The sequence below is a fragment of the Nannospalax galili genome, unplaced genomic scaffold (genome assembly GCF_000622305.1).
Source record: "Nannospalax galili isolate Female #2095 unplaced genomic scaffold, S.galili_v1.0 scaffold87, whole genome shotgun sequence".
In the NCBI taxonomy this organism is placed as follows: Eukaryota; Metazoa; Chordata; class Mammalia; order Rodentia; family Spalacidae; genus Nannospalax; species Nannospalax galili.
In genome coordinates, this window is record NW_008360320.1 from 908,272 (window position 1) to 929,784 (window position 21,513).

The window sequence follows — 21,513 nt, forward strand, 5'->3', positions numbered from 1 at the left end:
TCAGGGACTTATTTTCTCCTTTCAGGAAACAATATAGGCTTCATTCCTTTATGACAAGAATATATTCTAAAAATAGCTTTAAAATTTATTGTTTATCTTTAATAAAGGTAATATATAATATGTAGGGGCACGATGAGATCTTATGGTATATATGCATAATGAACTGAAATCTACCTTCCAGAAAATTAACATATCCACCTCTTCACAAGGCACTGTGTGTGTGTGTGTGTGTGTGTGTGTGTGTGTGTGTGTGTATGTGTGAGAGACTGTGAACTGAAGTGCTCTGAAAAAAAAAAGCCACAGCTGTGCCAAATTTTCCACAGACTGGCTGATTAGAACTTTGTGATTGTAAAGAGTTGGAATGTTGGAGACTGAGAGTCAAAATTACCTTGGGCTACCTTTAGTCTACTCAATAGTCGTTTATCCCTTACCTCTGTGCCTGACCTAACATTATCTTTTAATCATCAGGTAATACCTTTGGAATATATCAACTTAACAGGCCACTAGCTTCAACCGGACCCAAATCTAAGAAGTCTTTACCATCTGGAACCTGTAGTAGAGAATTTTCAACTTTGCTGTGACCCATCTACCTGATAGTCCCCCAATATGGGTGAGATAAATGCATAGGTTTATGATTTTCTTTTGTTCTATGGCTATAGAACTCATGTAACTGCTTCCATAGTGGAACATGTGATTCAGGAAACCTCAGTCTATGTTCCTAGACTGCGTTGCTCATATTTGGCTTATATTAAATTCTTTTTTATTCCTTCTGATGAAGAGCTTTGTTTTGTGTCAACAGTATGAACATATAAGATGTACACTCGGGAAATTTCCAGGAGAAAAGTACAGTATTAGATCTAGGTCTCTAGAACATATATTTAAATATTTTAAGGAAACAAGATTTGATATAGAATACTAACACTGCCCTTTCATTTTGATTGTTTCTCAGAAAAACAAAGTTTTCTTTAGCTTGCTGTCTCTAGTGTTTCTGAGTTGCTGATGTGAATACCAGGCACATATCTATATATGTGATGCTTTAAGTCCTCATTAAGTTATAAAGTAGAAAGAATATTGATTAGAAATAATTGGTATTTGTGATATTCTTTCTGTTAGAGCAAAGGCCATGTGCCTGACTTGGATCACTATTCTGGAATAGTTCATTTGCTCAGCAAATACTATTGAAGAGTTGCTGTATTTTGGGTGTTCTTAAAAATAGTAGAATATCAATAAATATTTTTAAAGTTAAAAAAAATAGTGTACTATATTGATGCCCTAAAGACAACTCCATTCTTCCTCTCCTCTGAGGCTCTCCCAAGATTTCAACTCTTCTGCCTCCCTTGAGAACAGTTGAAATAATAAGTAACAGCTAGAAATATGAATCCCTCTATTGCCCAAGGCTCCTATCTGGAAGATGGTCCTCCTTAGCTTTCAGAAAGTCATTCACTTTGCCATTAACTTAAAGAAGGAAAACTACTCTGACTATTGCCATTGGATTTATAAGTATATGCCATTAAAAATAGTGAGCATGACTGTACACACACCAGTTAGGAGGAGAGAAGGTATATGTTATACGCTGTGATAGTAATATAACTGAGGAGATTATAGAAAATAATGGGATGACCAAGACAGAAGGTTTGTCTGTAGTGTCTTCTCAAGTCTTCCAGAAAAAAAAGTGAACCAGCCCATTCTATAATCAATGCAGTGTTTTTCTTCTTCACTTTAAATGCATGTAAAATGAATTCTGGTCCTCATGGCATAGTGAGTCAAAACAACTTCACTGTTTATTCTGAATATGCCTTTCACCATTATAAATATATTATACTTAACATCCTTAAATGTAGTTTGCATACTTTCCTGATTGTCTTCTTGCAATAGATTTTGATAAGTAGAATTCTTAGAAGGCTGTGTATACAAAATGGCATTAGTTTAGAACACACCATTGCCCATTGCTGTTGATCAATTATGCTTCCATCAGGATGTGTAAGAGAATCATTTCTATCACTCACACCAGTCCAACGGGTTCAATAGTTGAAACATCACTGATTTCATTGGTATTTCTTTAGTTACTAAAGAGTTATTATTCTTGTTGCTTTTTTGATGCTATTATTTGTGCTTTTATAAACTTTTATTTTGCATGGAAGTTTCAGTAACATTTTTTACTTATAAATTCATATATGTATATGATGCATCTGGTTAGTCTTCCTCTTCACTCTCGTTTCTTTTCTAGCTTGACAGCCCCCCTTCATGCCTAGAAATCTCCTTCCCATATTCATGACTTTTTGTTTTGTATCTCACAGAGAATGTGATTGTGGGTTTGGAACTACCCATTAAAACCTGCTAGGCTCACCAATGGGCACACAATTGGATAGAATGCCCCTCTAACCTGTTAGATGCCAACAGTCCATCAGTAAGTGGTAGGGCCCCAGGAACCCCTTTCCCCTCCATAGCTGACTGTTTGGAGGGCCCAGTGCCAGTGAGCATGGCTGCTGTGAGTTCATGATTGCCATGGCTGTACTGTGCTTAGAAGATGGCATTTTGCAGCCCTTCTCCCTATCCTCCAACTCTCACATTCATTCCATTCCTTCCTCCGTAATATTCCCTGAACTTTAAAGGGGTAGGTGGCATAAATGTTTTGTATAGGGCCGAGCCTCCAACAGTCCTTTATTCTTAGAATCCTGTGCAGTCATGGGTCTCTGTATTCACCTCCATTGAAAAGAAAGGCTTCTCTGATTAGGGGTGAGAGTAGCCTATGTCCACGGGTACGAACGTAAACATTAAGAGAGCAGTTTGTTTGATGCAGAGGCACTGGTGTTCATTATTTTGGCTGTTAAACTATTGAATCAGTAGAACCCCAAGAAACTAGAATTCCCTGAGGAATCATATGCTGGGAAAGGAGAAAGTCTAAAGCCTGGGCTAGACAAAGAACTTTGTTCCCAGAAAGAGATGTCATACAGCACTGACAAATTGTCAGACCCCCTTGCTGGAGAGACAGAGCTCAGGCAATGATGGACAGGGCCACACCTTGACCAGGACTGCTTAGACATGTATAACCCTGGCTCTCTACTTAAACTTCAACGTCACTTCAGGATCCTGATGACAGACTGGAGGAGATCACTGCATCTCTTTGCCATTTTCCAAAAATGGCCACATTGACTAAGTTTCCTTTTTCTGATTTTTATTATTAATTTGACTCTTTAAATTGGCTTCTTGGGAATGGGTTGCCAAATCTGGGTTCTTGGGATAAGTTTGGTAACAGTGCCATTATCGCACAAATGACATATCTTGCCTGGCAGATTGGTATTGTAGTTCGTAGAGATCTAGCTGTGCAAGACTGTTGATGCCTTTAGACCCTCAGCAGCCTGGATATCTCCATCTGGTACTATGAAAGCTAGGCATCAGGGAGGAAGCTTCCAGTGCAGTTCCAGCTTGAACTCTCTATGCCTCTCATCCAAGATGTGTGGTGTCTTCAGCAACAGGGTCTTATCAGCTAGTTCTGGTGGGCAACCAAGAGGAATATCAATTGCCTGTGTTGATTTGGAGGCTTCTGGGACCTCTCTGACCAACAACTCCTAAGGAGGTATTCCACTCTTGGTACTGGGGTTTTGTTTAGTGACTCATTACTTCTAGCACTGGCATTGTTTAACCTTACAGGGTATCTGCCTTCAAATGTTCTTTTATATATTTTTAATTGGGTTGTTAGATAGTTTCCTTGTGGATTTTCCACAGCCTCTTCTATTTGATTAATCCTCCCTGCCACCAATCTCTTATCATCTTTAAAATAACAGCCATCAAACACATTAAGCAAGCTATCAAATCCTAAGCTGGCTTTGTTTAAAAGATGGAAATGTTGAGCCTGCTTTCGCAACATGAGCTGATGGAGAAAGCAATCACAGAAGCCTGTTCTCACCCACTTGCTTCTGCTTTGCCCGTGCCCTGTTGCCTATCAACCACCATAGTTGATCAGGACACCTGTGAGAAATAGTTGTAATTGAACATGAAGAGTTTCCCTAAAACAAGATAAGCTGATATAATATGAAAAACAGCCCATGTCTTAGAGATGCTGTTCACTGGCCTGCTGTGAAGCTGTGAAAGGAAAAAGAGCTTTGTAAAATGGAATCGAAGAAATCACCTCCTCCACAAGGCCTCTGGTCAATGGAGGCATCTTTTTGTTCTGTGTTAACACCTATGCTCTGTGGCATCACATGAGAGAGACCTACTCAGCGGCCAGAGACAGCAATGAAAGAGGTTGTTTTCCACTGTTTTATCAGTCTAAAGGAGGAAAATATTTACATAAATGAGGCAGATAATTTAGAAAACACTTAAAGTCCTAATTTCTAAATATGGACTACCTGAAGTACCTAATATTTTTCATATCTTGAAGAATTTAAAGTTTTCTGGTAGAAAATGGATTTAAAATGAGCTAAATTCAATTCCATTGAATAAGTGCACTTGTTGAAACAAAAAGGAGAAACACAAATACGGAGAAATTTATGATTTTGTTTAGGTTAAGAACTTTTTAGTTAATACAAAGGATAGTATTACTGAAAAATATTCCCTGTTTCTTAATTGTTCTTAAATTGTATCCCTGAATAAAAAAGTATAATAAATGGTCAGAAGAAGATCTTCCTATTTTCAAAGTAGTTTAAATAAGCTAAGAAGCCAAACAATATCATAGTATTTTAGAAAGAACGTTTTGTATATGTGCTAGCAATAAACTGACGGAAATTTCCTTTGGGAAAGAGGGAATAAGGCCAGAAATAATTGTTAAATATAAAGTGGTTTCAGGAAAAGATTATTAACTCACAATTGCCCTACAGACATATATAAATACAGAGGAAGTTTGAATTCTATTGGGAATTTCATCACTTGGTCCATAGTGTTAGCAAAGAAATTTGAAATCTCCCTATTAGCCTTCAGAGTGGGGCCCAAAGGAAATGTAAACCAGATGAGGTCTGTTTTGAGACTGGAGCTGAAGCTATTGGTGAGGTCCCAGGCACAAAGGGAGAGAACATACAACAGCACTCAGGAGACTAAACTTACCAAGTCTTGACACTGGAGAGAAATGAGTGTTATTTACTCTGGCGACCACTTGGCTGGTAGAAGATACAGGGTTCAAATGGCTGATGTTGAAACTTAATTTACTGTCTCCTAGATTCACATTGTAATTGTCTGAGAAGGAAGAACGGCCAAAGCTCTTATTTGTTTTGCTGTGACCAAAGCTAAAAGAAGCTAAAGTGAATTTTCGAAGCATCTATTACCCGTTAAATGCACATTATCCATTAGATTACAGGGTGTGCTCTGGCCCCAAGCCATTTTGCTGACAAGTCAGATTAGAGAGGAATTTATTACAGATGAAAGAGGGTGTCAATTTCCAGTGTGGTCGCTCCTCTGAAGTGATTACAACAAGGAAGGAAAAGGAAGGTGGTATGGAGGGAAGAGATACCAGTTATGGAGTGATGGTGAAGAATGTTAAGCATTCTAAAATGATAACAATTAAGAGGTCATTCCTTAAGAGTTTTCTTGGGGTCTGCTCTGGGTCAGGCACTGCTTTCTATATGTTACAGATGAGAAGAGGAATAATATATACCAACAAGGAGCACTTTGAATCTAGAAGGGGTGCATTTAAACCTAAAATGTCACAATAGCTGGTGATGAGTCCTATTTGAGCTGCGTGAGTGTCTGAGAACTTAGTGTGCTGGAATATGAAAATGTGACCAATGTGGCTTTCAAGAAATAGGCTCAGGAGATAAAATGTTACTTTTCTAAAGGCTAAGTTTTACCTCTAGGAAAGACTAAAGAGGTCTTTCTGTACCAAAAATTTAAACTCAACTGTATCTGCTAATGAAATTTCAGTTTCCATTGTAATAATACTTGACAGAATATGTGGCAGAAGAAGGTGGGAACCAAAACGGAATAAACCTTGACCTTCAGGAACTGTGCTAGCTCAGGAATGTGAGGACAGACTTTCAAACAGGCGAAGCCTGCACTAATATCTGTGAGGATGACTGTAGTGCACCATCTTGAAATGAAAATGTGGCCCCTGTAGCCACGCTGTTGAGGAAAGATGCCACAGGCCTCTCCAGGAACTATGTTGGTCAAGGCAACAGCTGGGAAGAACACTCCAAACAAGGCTAAGTGCAAGATCTCATCGAGACCTAGGTTACAGTTTTGAATTAGCTCCATAAACTTCCACCATTCCAAGAGGTATGAGGGGAGTGAAGCATATGACAAATCCTAGGAAGACTCTGTGCAGATTGTCCTTGTCAGGGTGCTAAACAGTAACAGATTTCAATTTAGTCAGATGTGAAAGCAATCAGGATAGCATGTAGGAACTATTCCATAATGTTTCATAGACTCCTGATCACTTTGACTTCTATGACATACCCATTACAGAATCCTCGGAAGGCTCCTGAAACTAAATTCTTAGCAAGCATCTCCCTTGCTAGCTTAGAAACTATGTAACAGAGACATTTTGCAGATTAAGTAATTTTCTATGCTACACATCTGCAAAGTGGCAGCCATAAAACTGGGCCACCTAATTCCAGAAAGATCTCCTGATGCCTGGTTGCCTTGCTCAGAGCAGCCATCAGCCAGATGAATGAGAAACATACATATGGGTTAGTGCAGGGCCATTCAGAATTGGCCTACATATAAGAATTTCCACTCTATCAGCCTAATCCAGCTTTGCTTTTAATACAGTTACAGTCTATTTGCCTGATTCCATTTTATGGTTGCACGTTAACCAAGAAAGAAATTGAAGTTTAGTTGACCATATTGTCACTTAACATACTGGTGCCTAAGCTTCTGAATGCACATAAAGAATGAGATCTGTGTTGCTGTCCTATTTTTCGCTAGAAAGAGAACGTATACAATTCAGCTGCATTCCAGTTGAAATCAATAGACTGCAGACCTTGAGAATATTTCCAACACCAGCAGAATTAGATTAAGTGTAAAATTGCCTGGGGTTATATATACAACCAAAATTCCACAAAAAAAGTGTGTGTATTGTGTGTGTGTGTGTGTGTGTGTTGCATATATGTACTTGTGCACTTATGTTTCTGTCTGGGGATAGTACATGGTTTGAGAACATAGGGAAGGTATGAAAATATAATTATATGGTAGATTGTATTCATCTGTTTAAAATAGTAATATCAGCCAATGTATTATCCCATGCCTTTAATTCTAGGACTAGGAATCAGAGGCAGGTGCATTTCTGTGAGATTAAGGCCAGCCTGGTCTACATAGCAAGTTCCAGGCGACCTGGGGCCACAGGGAGACCCCATCTCAAAAAAAGTAATAATATGCCAGGTGTGGTGATGGTGTGTTTAATCTCGCCCTCAGGAGGCAGAAGCAGGCGAATCTCTTTGAGACTGAGGCCAGCCTGGTCCACATAGTGACTTCCAGGTGGGCTGGGACTAGGGAAACTGTCAAAAGAAGAACTATATAAACAGTATTTGTTCTCTTGTTTATAGTAAATTCTTTTGTAATGAAAGATTGTTACTATCTTAGCCAAGGTTGAGCAGCCCTCAGTCTTTTTGCTGTGTTAACATCTCTATATTAATCACTTTTACTTGCAAGGCACATTTCTGCTGCAGAACTTGTAACACTGAGAAACATTTAATGAGTTATCAGCAAACACTAAAAATAAAAGAACTTTGATTGAATTTCATAAGCTGCTTAAGAGTCCTGTGTTCTCAGGTTGCAATGAATGTTTACACTTCTGCTAATAGAACTCTATCAAGCAGATGACAGGTAGGCAGGCACCCATCAAAAGCAATCACAAAGCATGCTCTTCCCATATTTTCTGAAGTAGAGTCTTCAGAGGCTGGTTTGCCGAGTGTCATCTGGCATCGAGTATCTTTCATTCTCAAAGGGTTTCATAGCCTGTGGGATTTCAGCCCTTCCAATGAGGGAGAGCCAGAGGAAACAGAAAAGTACTTTTGGTGTTTGTTGAAACATGAATATCAGTTTGTGCTTCGAGTTGCTGAAGCAGTGATACCTATCTTCACAGATGCATGGAAACCATGGCAGCAAGCACATCTGCACGTGGAGAATAGCTAGATGTAGGAATATTTGTTTCTCACACTCCTAAACCCTGAGCAGGTATTCTAGTCAGAAGTCAGCTCTTATTCTGGGAAAACCATCAAGAGCCCAAGCACCTTCCATCTCATGAACTCACCATCATTGTCTCCTTCAGCATCCAGGCTACAGGTTCCATTTTAGAAGGGTTGGCTTGAAAGAAGTGCACACGGTTTCTGCTCATATGACACTGAGTAAGTTCAGTCACACACGACTCATGAGGAGCTGAGAACTATGACTGAGCCTAGCATGTACGAATAGAAGAAAGGATTTTTGAGCAGCTAAGTATCATCGTAGTACCTGTGTATGATTTCTATTGTAGTCAAACATCGGTTTGCCTCTTAGTGAATACAAACCTGGTACGCAAACTAGGCGAATGAGAGTGAGGAATGCTTTGTTAGTTTTAGCAAGGAGGGCCCTATGGATGATTCTCGGAGCAGTATCTCCCTGAACAGACCTGACAAGGGGCTTTTGAGGGCCAAATCTACTCAGATTCACTTAGGGAAGATTTGCTGAGCATGTTTCTTGGGATCATACATTGCATATTTTAAAAAAGGGCAGATGGAATGTCTCCGAGCAGAGAACATAGTATTATAGTGAGCAAAGTCACTGTGGGTCACCTAAAAAGACTGAGTTGGTCATGGTAGTTTTTCCATTCTGTTGGGTTAAGGCATGGACTTGTGAACTGAGGAAAGCGGCAGATTTCTAGTTCTATAATAGAAAACCTGAAAAGTCTTGTTACTACTTGCCAGTGAAAAAGAAACCAGTGGCGGCACAACCAGTGACTAACTGCAAGGTTAAAGACAAACCAATGTCATGGTGGCTTTTAACTGACCATAGCATTAAAAGGTAAACTGAGGACAACACATTCCATTAGATACTCCTTCTAGCTAAAACCCACAGCCTGGGTTTGGGGCCATATAGAGTAACCTTAACTGACTGCAAAACTGCAACAGTAGAAGACAATGGGCACCTGGTTCTTTGTTTCTCCCTGCTGCCTTTCTTCCCTCTACAAGGTATATCATTTTGCATTTACTTTATTAAAGCTTACTTATGGGCTGGAAAGATGGCTCATGGGTAAAAGAGTTTCCCATCAAGACTGATGGCTTAAGTTTGGTCCCCAGAACCCAAATGGAAGACTGAGAGCACCAGTTCCTGAAAGCTGACCTCTGGCTTCCAGAGGCATACCACAGTGCATGTGCATACTCCCTCTCCCCACAAAAATAAATGAATAAATAATAAATAAATAAATATATATATAAATGTATAAAAAGGTGCTGGAGAGATAGCTCAGTGGTTAAGAGCACTGGCTATTCTTGCAGAGAACCAGGATTTGGTTCCCAGCACCCACATGTTGGCTAACAACCACCTGTAACTCCAGTTCCAGGGGATCTGATGCTTTCAATCATAAAATGACTACTGAAAATGTAGGAGTGTAGTGGTGAGTACATACAAAGAAAATAATTACTACCGTTCACATCCTCCTTCCACTTTGCCTAGGAAGTAGAAACCATCTCCTTCAGTATCACCATTCATAAAATCTTGTATCCCTTTCAAAATTTAGCAAGCTGTCCCTCTCAGGGTCTGTCCTGGATCCCAGGAAACACAGCTGAACAGGGGATCAAGAAGATTCTACCTTCTAGTATATCACATTTGTTCTGTTTGGGGAAGGGTCTAGAAAGTGACAATTAAAATGAGTAAACATGGGTTGCAGAAATGGCTCAGCAGTTAAGAGCACTGACTATTCTTGTAGAGGACACTCAGGTTCGATTCCTAACACCCACATGGCAGCTAACAACCATTAGTAATTCCAGTTGCAGGAGATCCAATATCCTCTTCTGATCTCTGAGGGCATTGTAGGACACAGATGTACTTACAGGCATTCAGGCAATACACACATACACATAAAATAAAAATAATAAATAAAATATTTTTAAAAATAAGTAAAAGCTGATTATCCTTCCCCTCAGTCTCCCAGACCTTGTTTTGTTTGGGGGAGTGTCTGACCTTAACAGCTTGGGGTGGGGGATACTTCCAGTCTTCCTGTAACACTTCCTCGTTTTCTCTGAAGTCTTATCTGAGAGAACAACAAATGAAATGACTTTGAAAGGGTGTAACAGTCCTTTAAGGTGCCCCAACCCACCTGCCACAGCTGTGTAGTAAGATCCTACTGCTGAAGACACCACATACTTTGGTTGCAGGACATAGAGAAATAAATCTGGAATTGACCAGGAAACTCCATCCCTCCTGGCTAGCTTTCATAGTGCCAGAAGGTGTCATGTAGCCCACTGGAGGAGAAAACACATCTATGGTCTTAGTCAGCACCAGCCCCTGCATGCTACAGTTCTGGTCTGCCAGGGGAGAGATGTGCCCACTGTTTCAATAGTGGAATGAAAGTTATGGGGTAATCAACCACTTTCTGATTGGATTTAAAGCCTACTCCACAGGAGGGAGCTCACACCTGGCACATTGGCTTAGGAAGTCAAAGCCCCTAGAGGAAAACCCACTGTAGTTTCCTAACTGACTATGTTGTTAAATTGCCTTCCCAATATTTATATTATACAAATAGATGTGTGCTACTTTCAGCCTTGATCAGAGAAACTTCTTTCTGGCAGTGGGTAACAGTTAATGCAGAGACACATAACTGGTGAAAATGTTGAGAATAAATGACTGTGAGTGCTTAGCCTTAAATGGGATAAAGATCACACAAACAGCTCAAAGAACTGGAAAAGGATAAGGAAAAACTCCTGGCTGAAGTGAAAAAAAAATACATGGCAGAATGCAATGACAAAGGTGACTTGAAAAGTGAATTCACAGAAAAGATAGAAATATTGAAGGAAACTCAGGCTGAAATGAAGATGGAACTGAAAAACTTAGTAAACCACTTTGATATGACAGGAAAAGAACCAAAACAAAAAACAACAACCAAAAAATCTTACCAGCAGAATGAATCAAATGTAAAACAGAGTATCAAGTCTGTACAGTAAAGTTGAAGAATTGGAAATCTCAAGCAAAGAATATGAAAAATTAAAAAAAAAACAGGAATGGAAAATGCAGGAAATGTGGGACATCATGAAAAGACAAAAATCTATGTATGCATCATAGGCACAGAGGAAAGAGAAGAATCCCAGGCCAATGGCACTGACCAATTCTTCAACAGGATTATAGAAGAAAACTTCCTTAAATTAAGGAAAGATGTATCTATACAGATACATGAAGCACACAGAACACCAAATAGACAGGACCAGAACTGAAACTCCCCACACCCTATCATAGTTAAAATACTAAATGTGCAGAACAAATAGAGGGTACTGAAAGCTGCTAGAATAAAACAAGTTACATATAATGGAAAATCTATAAGAATTACAGCAGACTTTTCAATGCAAACTCTAAAAGCCAGAAGAGCCTGCAGCAAAGTATACCAGGTCCTGAAAGATCACAGACTCAAATCTAGAATACTTTATCCACCAAAACTGTCCGTCATATTGAAGAGGAAAGAAAAAATCTTCTGTGTTACAAATAGGCTGAAAGATCATGTCCACCAAAGCAACCCTACAGAGAATACTTGAAACACTGCAAAGGACTGAAGGAAGGAATGAGAAAACCCAAGAGGCTTTAGAAGAAAAAAAAAATGAAGGCATAATTACAGGAGCACAAAATATGACTCAGAACACAAACAGAAAATAAAATGACAGTAACCACCATGTATCTTTCAATAATAACTTTAAATATCAATGGCCTCGGCAGATCTGGCTTTGGTAAGCTAAGGCTGAGATCCTAGCAGACAGCCTGAGAGGGTGGGTTCTGACCTCCCTCTGGCATAGGAGCTGAGAACACAGGGGACTGCCTGAGAGCATTCAGATCCTGCCTCCAAGTGGTGAAGGAAGCCTGAGTGTACCTGACTGGAAACTGAATTGGGCTTCTGTGGGTGCTCCTGAACAGCTGATCTGAAGCCATCAGTTCCCTCCAAATTAAACCTGAGAGAACCTGAGCCCTGTACCAGCCAGCTTCACATAGCCAATAAAGGAAGGATCTAGGCACACCGATAATACAAACAGAAGCATGCTTCAACTTAATTCTCATATCAGAATCATAAACAACAAATGAAATTCACATGCCAAAATCACAATGAAAAAATAATAAAATAGAAAGCCAAAACAACTCTGTCCCCACCAAACGCCACTAATCCTATAGAAGAGTTCTACAAGGAGAACCCCCTAGAGATAACCTAGGACACTAAATTTAAAAGAACAATCATAAAGATTATCAAGAAATTCAATGAATTTAAAGAACACATGAAAAAACAAATCAAAGAACAAAAAGAAGATACAGATAAACTTCTGAGTGAATTCACAAAAGAGATAGAAACATTGAAGAAAACTGGCAGAAATGAAGAAAGAAGGAAGTTCAAAACTCAATAAGGCAACTTGAAACAACAGGGGTAAGCCTCACTGCTAGAATGAATGAAATGGAAAACAGGATATCAACACTGAAGGATAAAGCTGAAGAATTGGACCACTCAAGCAAAGATTATGGAAAATTAAAAAAAAAAAAACAGGAATGGAACATGTAAGAGATGTGGGACATCATGAAAACACCAATCTATGGATCATAGGAATAGAGGAAAGAGAAGAATTTCAGGTTAATGGTATTGACCAGATCTTAAACAGGATTGTAGAAGAGAATTTCCCAAAATTAAAGAAAGACATCCCCATACAAATACAGGAAGCACATAGAATACCAAATAGACAGGATCAGAAAAGAAACTCCACATGACATATCATAGTAAAAATACTAAATATTTGGAACAAAGAGAGAATACTAAAAGCACCGTAAGAAAACCAACAAGTCACATATAAAGGAAAGCCCATCAGAATTACAGTTGACTTATCAATGCAAACTATGAAAACCAGAAGAGCCTGGGCCAAGGTATTTCCAGCTCTAAATGACAATAGATGCCAGCCCAGAATGCTTCACACAGCAAAAATGTTTATTATGGTTGAGGGGGAAAGAAAAATCTTCCATGGCATGAATAGCCTGAAATGTCTACATGTCTACAAAGCCAGGCCGTCAAAGAACACTTGAGGCAATACTGAGAGCAGAGAGAGAAACAACTATACCCCAGGGACAATGAAAGAAAATAAATAAAGGTATAATCAAGGAAACATAAAATTAGGCAGAGAACACAAACAACAATTAAAATGATGGCAACCAATACATATCTTTCAATAATAAATTTAGATATCAATAGAATGAACTTCCCAGTCAAAAGACACAGGCTAAGTGAATGGATTGAGAAAAAAACTCCAACTCTTTGCTGTCTGCAAGAAACCCATCTCACCTTCAAGGACAGGCACTACTTTAAGTTAAAAGAACAGAAAATAATATTCCAAGCAAATGGCACTAACAAACAAGCAGGGCTTGCACTTCTATTATCTGACAAAATAGATGTCAAAGTAAAATTAATCAGAAGAGATAGGAGGGTCACTTCATTCTGATCAAAGGAACAGTTAACCAAGAAGATATTACAACTCTTAACATATATGCAACAAACTCTGGTGCACCCAAATTCATAAAAATGACAGTACAGGACATTAAGATACAGATTAACCCCAACTCAGTAATAGTAGGAGACTTCAATACCCCACTGTCTCTATTAGACAGGTCAACTGGACAAAGAATAAACAGAGAGACATCTGAATTAAATGATACATCAAATGGACCTAACAGGCATGTTTTGAATATTCCACCCAAGCACCAAAGAATGCACTTTCTACTCAGCACGCCATGGAACTTTTTCAAAAATTGCCCACATACTGGGCCACAAAACAAACCTCAACAAATACAGAAATATTGAAATAATCCCATGCATTCTATCAGACCACAATACAATAAAGCTCAAAATCAACTCTGGACAAAGCTCGCTAAACAATGAGTGGGTCAAAGGAGAAATTAAGAAAGAAATAAAAAAATTCCTGGAATTCAACGAAAAGGACAACACAACACAATAGAATCTCTGGGACACTTTAAAAGCAGTCCTAAGAGGGAAGTTTATAGCTCTAAGTGCCTATATTAAAAAATTAGAAAGAGCCCAAATAACTTACCTAAAACTGCAACTCAAGACACTGGAAAGGTAAGAACAAATGAAACTGAAACCCAGGAGAAGAGAAGAAATAACAAAAATTAGAGCAGAAGTTAATGAAATAGAAACAAAGAAAACAATACAAAGAATCAATGAATCTAAGAGCTGGTTCTTTGAAACCCTAAACAAGATAGACAGACACTTAGCCTAGTTTATCAAAAGAAAGAAAGAGCAAATCCAAATAAACAAAATCAGAGATGAAAGTGGAAACATCACAACAGACACCCAAAAGATCCAGACCATTATTAGGGAATATATTAAAAACTTATATGCTACTAAATTTGAAAATGTAAAAGAAATGGATGGATATCTAAAATTATCAGAACCACCAAAGCTAAACCAAGAAGAGATCAACAGTTTAAAGAGACCCATAACACATAAGGAAATTGAAACAGTAATACAAAGCCTCCCAACTAAAAAAATCCCAGGCCCAGATGGATTTACAGCAGAATTAACCCAGACATTTAAAGAAGACCTCCAACCAATACTACTTAATTTATTCAAAAAAGATAGAAACGGAGGGAGAGCTTCCCAATTCCTTCTATGAAGCCAGCATCACTCTAATACCAAAACCAGGTAAAGACACAACAAAAAAGAAAACTATAGACCCATAGACACACATCAAAAGGATCATTCACCATGATCAAGTAGGCTTTATCCCAGAGATGCTGCGATGGTTCAACTATATGCAAGTAAATAAATGTCATTAATCATATAAATGGACTCAAAGACAATAACCACATTGTCATCTCAATAGATGCAGAAAAGGCTTTTGACAAAATTTAGAATGCATTTATGTTCAAAGTCCTAGAGGGAAATGGACTAGAGGGAATATACCTCAACATAATTAAAGCTATATATAACAAAGCCATAGCAAACATCATTCTAAATGGAGAAAAACTGGAAGCATTCCCATTAAAATCAGAAACCATACAAGGATGACCGCTATCTCCACTCCTTTTCAATATAGTGATTGAAACTCTTGCTAGAGCAATTATAAAGGAGGATAAACCAAATGACCCAATGAATAGATGGCCGAAAGATCTAAACAGAGAATTCTCAAAGGAAGAAATCAAGGACGGTTAAGAAACATCTCAAAAAGTGTTCTACATCATGAGTAATTAGGGAAATGCAAATTAAAACTACCCTAAGGTATCACCATACCCCAATCAGACTGGCTAGAACCAAAAGAACAAATGATACCAAATGGTAGTGAGAATGTGGAGAAAGGGGAATGTTCATTCACTGCTGGTGGGACTGCAAACTCATGCAAACCTTATGGAAACAGTATAGAAAATTCATAAAAAACTAAAAATGAACCTACTATATGACCTGCTCATAACACTCCTTGTCATATACCCAAAGGACTCATCCTGTTGTGGAGACACTTGTACAACCATGTTTGTTGCTGCTCTTTTCACAAGAGCTAAGAGATGGAAGCAACCTAAATGCCCCTCAACTGACGAGTGGTTAACAAAAATATGGTATATTTACACAATGGAGTTCTATTCAGCAGTAAAGAAAGATGAAATAATGAAATTTACAGGTGAATGGATGGGTCTAGAAACTGTTATACTAAGTAAATACAGACTCTGAAAAACAAGTGATGTAAGTTCTCCCTCATATGTGGATCCTAGCACCAAATCCTTTTAAAATCCAGGTCCTTTTAATAAGATGATGCTACACAGCAGTCCTGTCTGCATGAAATAACTACCATCATCACAACGTCACCTGAGCCTGATGACTAAACATCACCATAATTGGGCTTGTTGACATTTGTGCTCATTCAATAAAGGAGGGCCAAGCAGGGTCATTGGACCCTCACCACATTATCCAGCCACCCTTCCCAGCCCTCCTGGATTTGGGGGAGGCTAAAGTATACAATCTGGGGAAGGCTAGGAAGAGAAGGCATAACCCATGCTGGGTAAAGGCTTTCCAGTGTGCATACCCTCAGGTGATACATACATCTCAGCAACCCCTCAGTTATATCTGTAAGTAAGCTTAATAAATTCATTGGTTCCTCAGTAAAACTTTAATCAAACATTGGTTTGACACCACAACCTTAAAAGGGAATTAGCATTGCTTATCATCCCCAGGAAAAGAAGTCTCACAGCAGATGGAAATTTTATTTGTTAATGCTATTATGTTTCATAATTATTTTTTTAAAAAAAGAAGATGAGGATGTAAAAGATGTTAAAAGGATATGGGAATGGAGATATTTTCCAAAATAGAAAAAAATAAGAAAGCCTAAGCAAGTGATGAAGGTCTGTTTTGGTTTTATGATATATAAAGGATGAGACAAAAATAATATACACATGATCTTAAAATGTCCATGGTCATAGTTTAGTCAACTAGTTTAACAAACAAAATATATATCTAGTCAAGGTTTATCTGAGAATGTTTGCTTTTTTACCCAAGCCTTATCTACAGAGCACATGATAATTAAAAGTACCAGACTGGTGGAACTAAACTTATTGGATGTTTAACAGCCATAGTTTGAGGCCTATACTAATGTGGTCAGAGGGACTTAAAGGGCAGTTTTTTCTCCTTGCCCTCCAACATCAACTAAATTCCAGGAGACTATGGAACATCCCTCCAAATATCCTGTAACTGTGGTGAGTCGTCATCTGTCCTCTTGCTCAGGGAGGCCATGGAGACCCCACGAGATGAACTTGAATCAATGTCCAGTCTACAAAGAAGAGGGTCAACTCAGAGGAAACATTTCATTCATGATTCCAGGTAAATCTAGACATGGTTGAGCTGGACCTTTGACTTATCTTCACATAGATGGAATTAAAAAGAAGGAGCCAGGAGCTCCTTTCAAGCCAATGTGACCCCTGAGGAACAGATTCTCAAATGACCTTAAATGTCAAAATAAACTGATTTGTTTGGGCCAACTGTATGGTCTCAAACACCCAAAAGGAAAGTATAACCAAAGAGTAAAGTCATCAGTATACTTCTTTAAGAGTTCAAGGGATTACACTTCCCAGACATTAGGGTTAAGTATATAGAAAAAGTTATCTAGACAATTATTTCTCATTGATGATTTTGTTCCTAACTAGAAAGTGCTGCTCAGATGTAAGACTTCAAATCTTGGTCTCCTATACTGTAGTGCCCATCTGTAGCTAAGGGAGACAGCCAACGATTGTTCTAAAATGATAGATGAATTTGTTTTCTCCCCCTACCTAGAAGTCTTTGAGAAGGAACTGACACTGATTCTAACCATTCCAACAGCTATCAAAATACCTGAATGCAAATCCTGAAGCCATCACACTAGCTAGAGTCCTACCTTGGAAGACAAAAGAAAAATGAGGAGGAACCCAACAGAGGGAAGCTTTTGCAAGCCCTTGTCAAGAAATTAAAAAAAAAAAAAAAAGAAAGAAAGAAATTCCAATGGACTCTCATATGAACATTTGAAAATTGCCCTGTTCTGACTTTTTTCTAGTTCCTTGTCTAGAACTTGTAATGCTAATTACTCTTGCCTTTACTTCTCCTTCACATCTCCTACTCACAATTCAAGGACTTTCTTTTCCTGCTAGAGGTAAGAGTTATGTAATTTGGGAATCTTTTAGATAGACCCACGGAAAGGGTTTTCCAGTTGCCTAACCCCGTGTCCCTGTTCAGCATGGAAGACACCAGAGTGGTCTGCATCCCTATTCCCTATTGGCAATTTGGGTTACCTCTTCAGAGGATGGTGTGATAAGAATAGGAGATAGGAATTGGTTAGGCAGTTAGGGTAAAAAGACCCCAAAGAAAAGTAGCCAGTTTCTTGGCTAAAACTCACAATGTCCTTGGGCCTCTTAGCAACACACTCTGTTCCAAGGGCCAAAAATGTTGAAAAGATTTGGAAGCTTTTATCTAATCCTTAAAAGATTTTAGGGTTACCTCTTCAGAGGGGGGAACATTAGAGCAGCCAAAATCCCCATAAAAAATAAATTAAAAAGAGGAAATAGTACATGAAGATGTCAGAAACAAGAGATGGGGAGATATGGGAGGTGTTGGAGGGGAAGAAGTGGGCAGAGATTTGATCAAAATACCTTATATATATGTATGTATGAAATTCTCAATAAAGTTTTTGTAAAAGTTAAAAAAAGGACATAAGAATAGATACCTATGGCCTCAACTCCCCAGTCAAAAGACACAGATTAGTTGAATGGATTAAAAAACAAAAGTCATCGTTTTGTTGTCTACAAGAGATTACTCTTACCTTTAAGGATAGGTACCCCCTTAGGGGGAAAAGATAGAAAAATAATATTCCAAGCAAATGGCACTTAGAAACAAACAGGCATTGTGATTGTAGTATCTGAAAAAATAGACCTCAAATTAAAATCAATCAGAAGAGATAAAGAAGGTCATTTCATTCTCATCAAGGGAAAAATCTATCAAGAAGTTATTACAGGTGGATATAGTGGCACACACCTTTAATCCCAGTACTTGGGAGGCAGATGCAAGTGGATCTCTATATGGCATAACAAAGAACTGGGCCCAGCAAAGGCCACCTGCCATAAGGAATGGGGAAAGGGCTTTCGCATACGTGACGGCCCAGCGCAGTCAGGTGTGACAATGACAACCTGCTGAGAGATGATCTGCCCACAGACAGACTGCCATTGGATATTGTAGTATGGTGTGGGAAACCATGATTGGCTAGCCAACCCCTTATAACCCCAAATGCTTCCTGGAATAAATGAGTCTGCAGCAGCTTGCGCTCTGCTTGCTTTCACCCGACTCCCAGTGGTGTCTGTTTCGTGACTCTGCGCCTTTCACCCCCATATCAGCAGGGACCCTGTGTGCCTCTCTGGCTGGCTCCAGGAGAGGACAGTAAAAGATCTCTATGAGTTCAAGGCCAGCCTGGTCTACATAGTGAGTTTCAGGTCAACTGGAACTACAGGGAGACCCTGTCTCAAAAAGACAAAAATAAATAAAGGAGACATTACAATCATGAACCTATTTGCGCCAAACTCAGATGTGCCCAATGTGATAAAAACAGTACTACTCTTCTTAAAATGCAGATCAAACCCAACTCAGTAATTATAAGTGACTTCAATAGTGTATTCTCTCCAATTGACAGGTGAACTGTACAAAGAATAAACAGAGAAACACCTAAATTAAATATCATATATCAAATGAACTTAACAGACATCTACAGAATATTCCATCTAAGCATCAAGAAATACACATTCTATGCAGCAGGTCATGAAAGTTTCTCCAAAACAGATCACATACTGGGACACAAAACAGTGCAATAAAGCTTAAACACAATAGGAAAAGAATCTCTAGTAACTACATGAACTCAAGGAGATTAAACAACACTTCTGAATGATGAATGGGTCAAAGAAGAACTCAAGAAAGAAGTAAAAGTATTCCTGGAACTAAATGAAAATGATAATACAACACAACAATAATTCTGGGTCACATTAAATCACTCCTAAGAGAGAATTTTATAGTTCTAAGCACCTACATTTAAAAAAATCATAAAGAGCACACAGAAATGATTTAATAGCACCAATAAAGAATTTGGAAAAGCAAGAATGAACCAATCCCAAATCCAGGAGATGAAAGAAATAATAACAATTAGAGAAGAAATTCATGAAATAGAAAAGAAGACAAGAACCAGTGAATTTTAGAGCTGGTTCTTTGAAAAGATAAAATAGACAGACCCTTACCCAGTTAACCTAAAGAAAGAAAGAGCAAATCCAAATCAACAAAATCAAAGAAGAAAGGGGAAATGTTACAACAGACAGCACAAAGACCCAGAATGTTAAAAGGAATACTTACAAAACCTACACTCTAGTTTTAGTTTTCTACAGGTGGAGATCCAGTTTTGCCAGCACCATTTGTTGAAGATGCTGTCTTTCTTCCATTGTGTGTTCTTGGCACCTTTGTCAAATATCAGGTCGCTGAAATTGCATGTACTTGGGTTTGGATCTTCAATGATGTTCCATTGATCTATGTGTTTGTTTTTGTGCCAGTACCATGCTATTTTTATGACTCTCTCTCTGTAGTATACTTTGAGACCTGGTATAGTAATCCCACCCAGTGTTGCTCTTTGTGCTCAGGGTTACTTTGGCTCTCCGGGGTCTTTTGTGATTCCATATGAATTTAAGGTTGGATTTTTCTAATTCTGTGAAGTATGTCATGGGGATTTTGATTGGGATTGCATTGAATCTATATATTGCTTTTGGTAGGACAGTCATTTTTACAATATTAATTCTTCTAAACCATGAACATGGGAGGTCCTTCAATCTCCTGGTGTCTGCCTCAATCTCTTTCTTTAATGATTTAAACTTTTCATTGTAGAGATCTTTGGTGCTTTGGTCAGATTTATTTCAAGATATTTTATTTTTTGCAGCAGTTGTGAATGGGAGCATTTCCCTGTATTCTTTCTCAAATTGCTTGTTATTGATATATAGAAAAGCTACTGATTTTTGTAGATTGATTTTACAACCTGCCACTATACTGAAAGTGTTGATCAGTTCTAGGAGTTTTCTGATGGAACTTTTGGGATCTCTTAGGTATAGTATCATCTCTTTCGCTTTACATAAAAGTTAATCCAAATGGATCGAATGTGAAATTGGAAACCCTGAAACTATTAGAAGAAAATATTGGCAGTAACTTACAAGATATAAGTGTAGGAAAGGATTTTCTAAATCAGACAGAAATTGCTCAGGAATTAAGGTCAGCAATCAATAAGTGGCACCTCATTAAACTAAAATGCTTCTGCACAACAAAAGAAACAATAAAAAAAATGAAGAGAAAACCCACAGAATCAGAAAAAATCTTCACCAGTGACACATCTGACAGAGGTTTAAATTCCAGAATATATAAAGAACTCAAAAAATAAAGAAGTGAGAAACCAAATGACCCAATTAAAAGATGGACTAAAGATCTAAACAGAGAGTTCTCAAATGAAGAAATAAAGATGGCTAAGAAACAGCTCAAAAAGTGTTCAACACTGTTAGTAATTAGGGAAATGTAAATTAAAACTACCCCAAGGTATCACCTTACCCCAATCAGACTGGCTAGGCTCAAGAGAACAAATGATACTAAATACTGGTGAGGATGTGGGGAAAAGGGAATGTTCATCCACTGCTGATGGGGCTGCAAACTTGTGCAACCCCTATGGAAAAAAGTGTGAAGAACTTTTAAAAAACTAAAATACCTACCGCTCCTTGGTGTATACCCAAAGGACTCATCCTATTATAGAGACACTTGTACACCCATGTTTGGTGCTGCTCTTTTCGTAAGAGCTGGGCATGGTGGCACATGCCTGTAGTCCCAGCACTTGGGAGGCA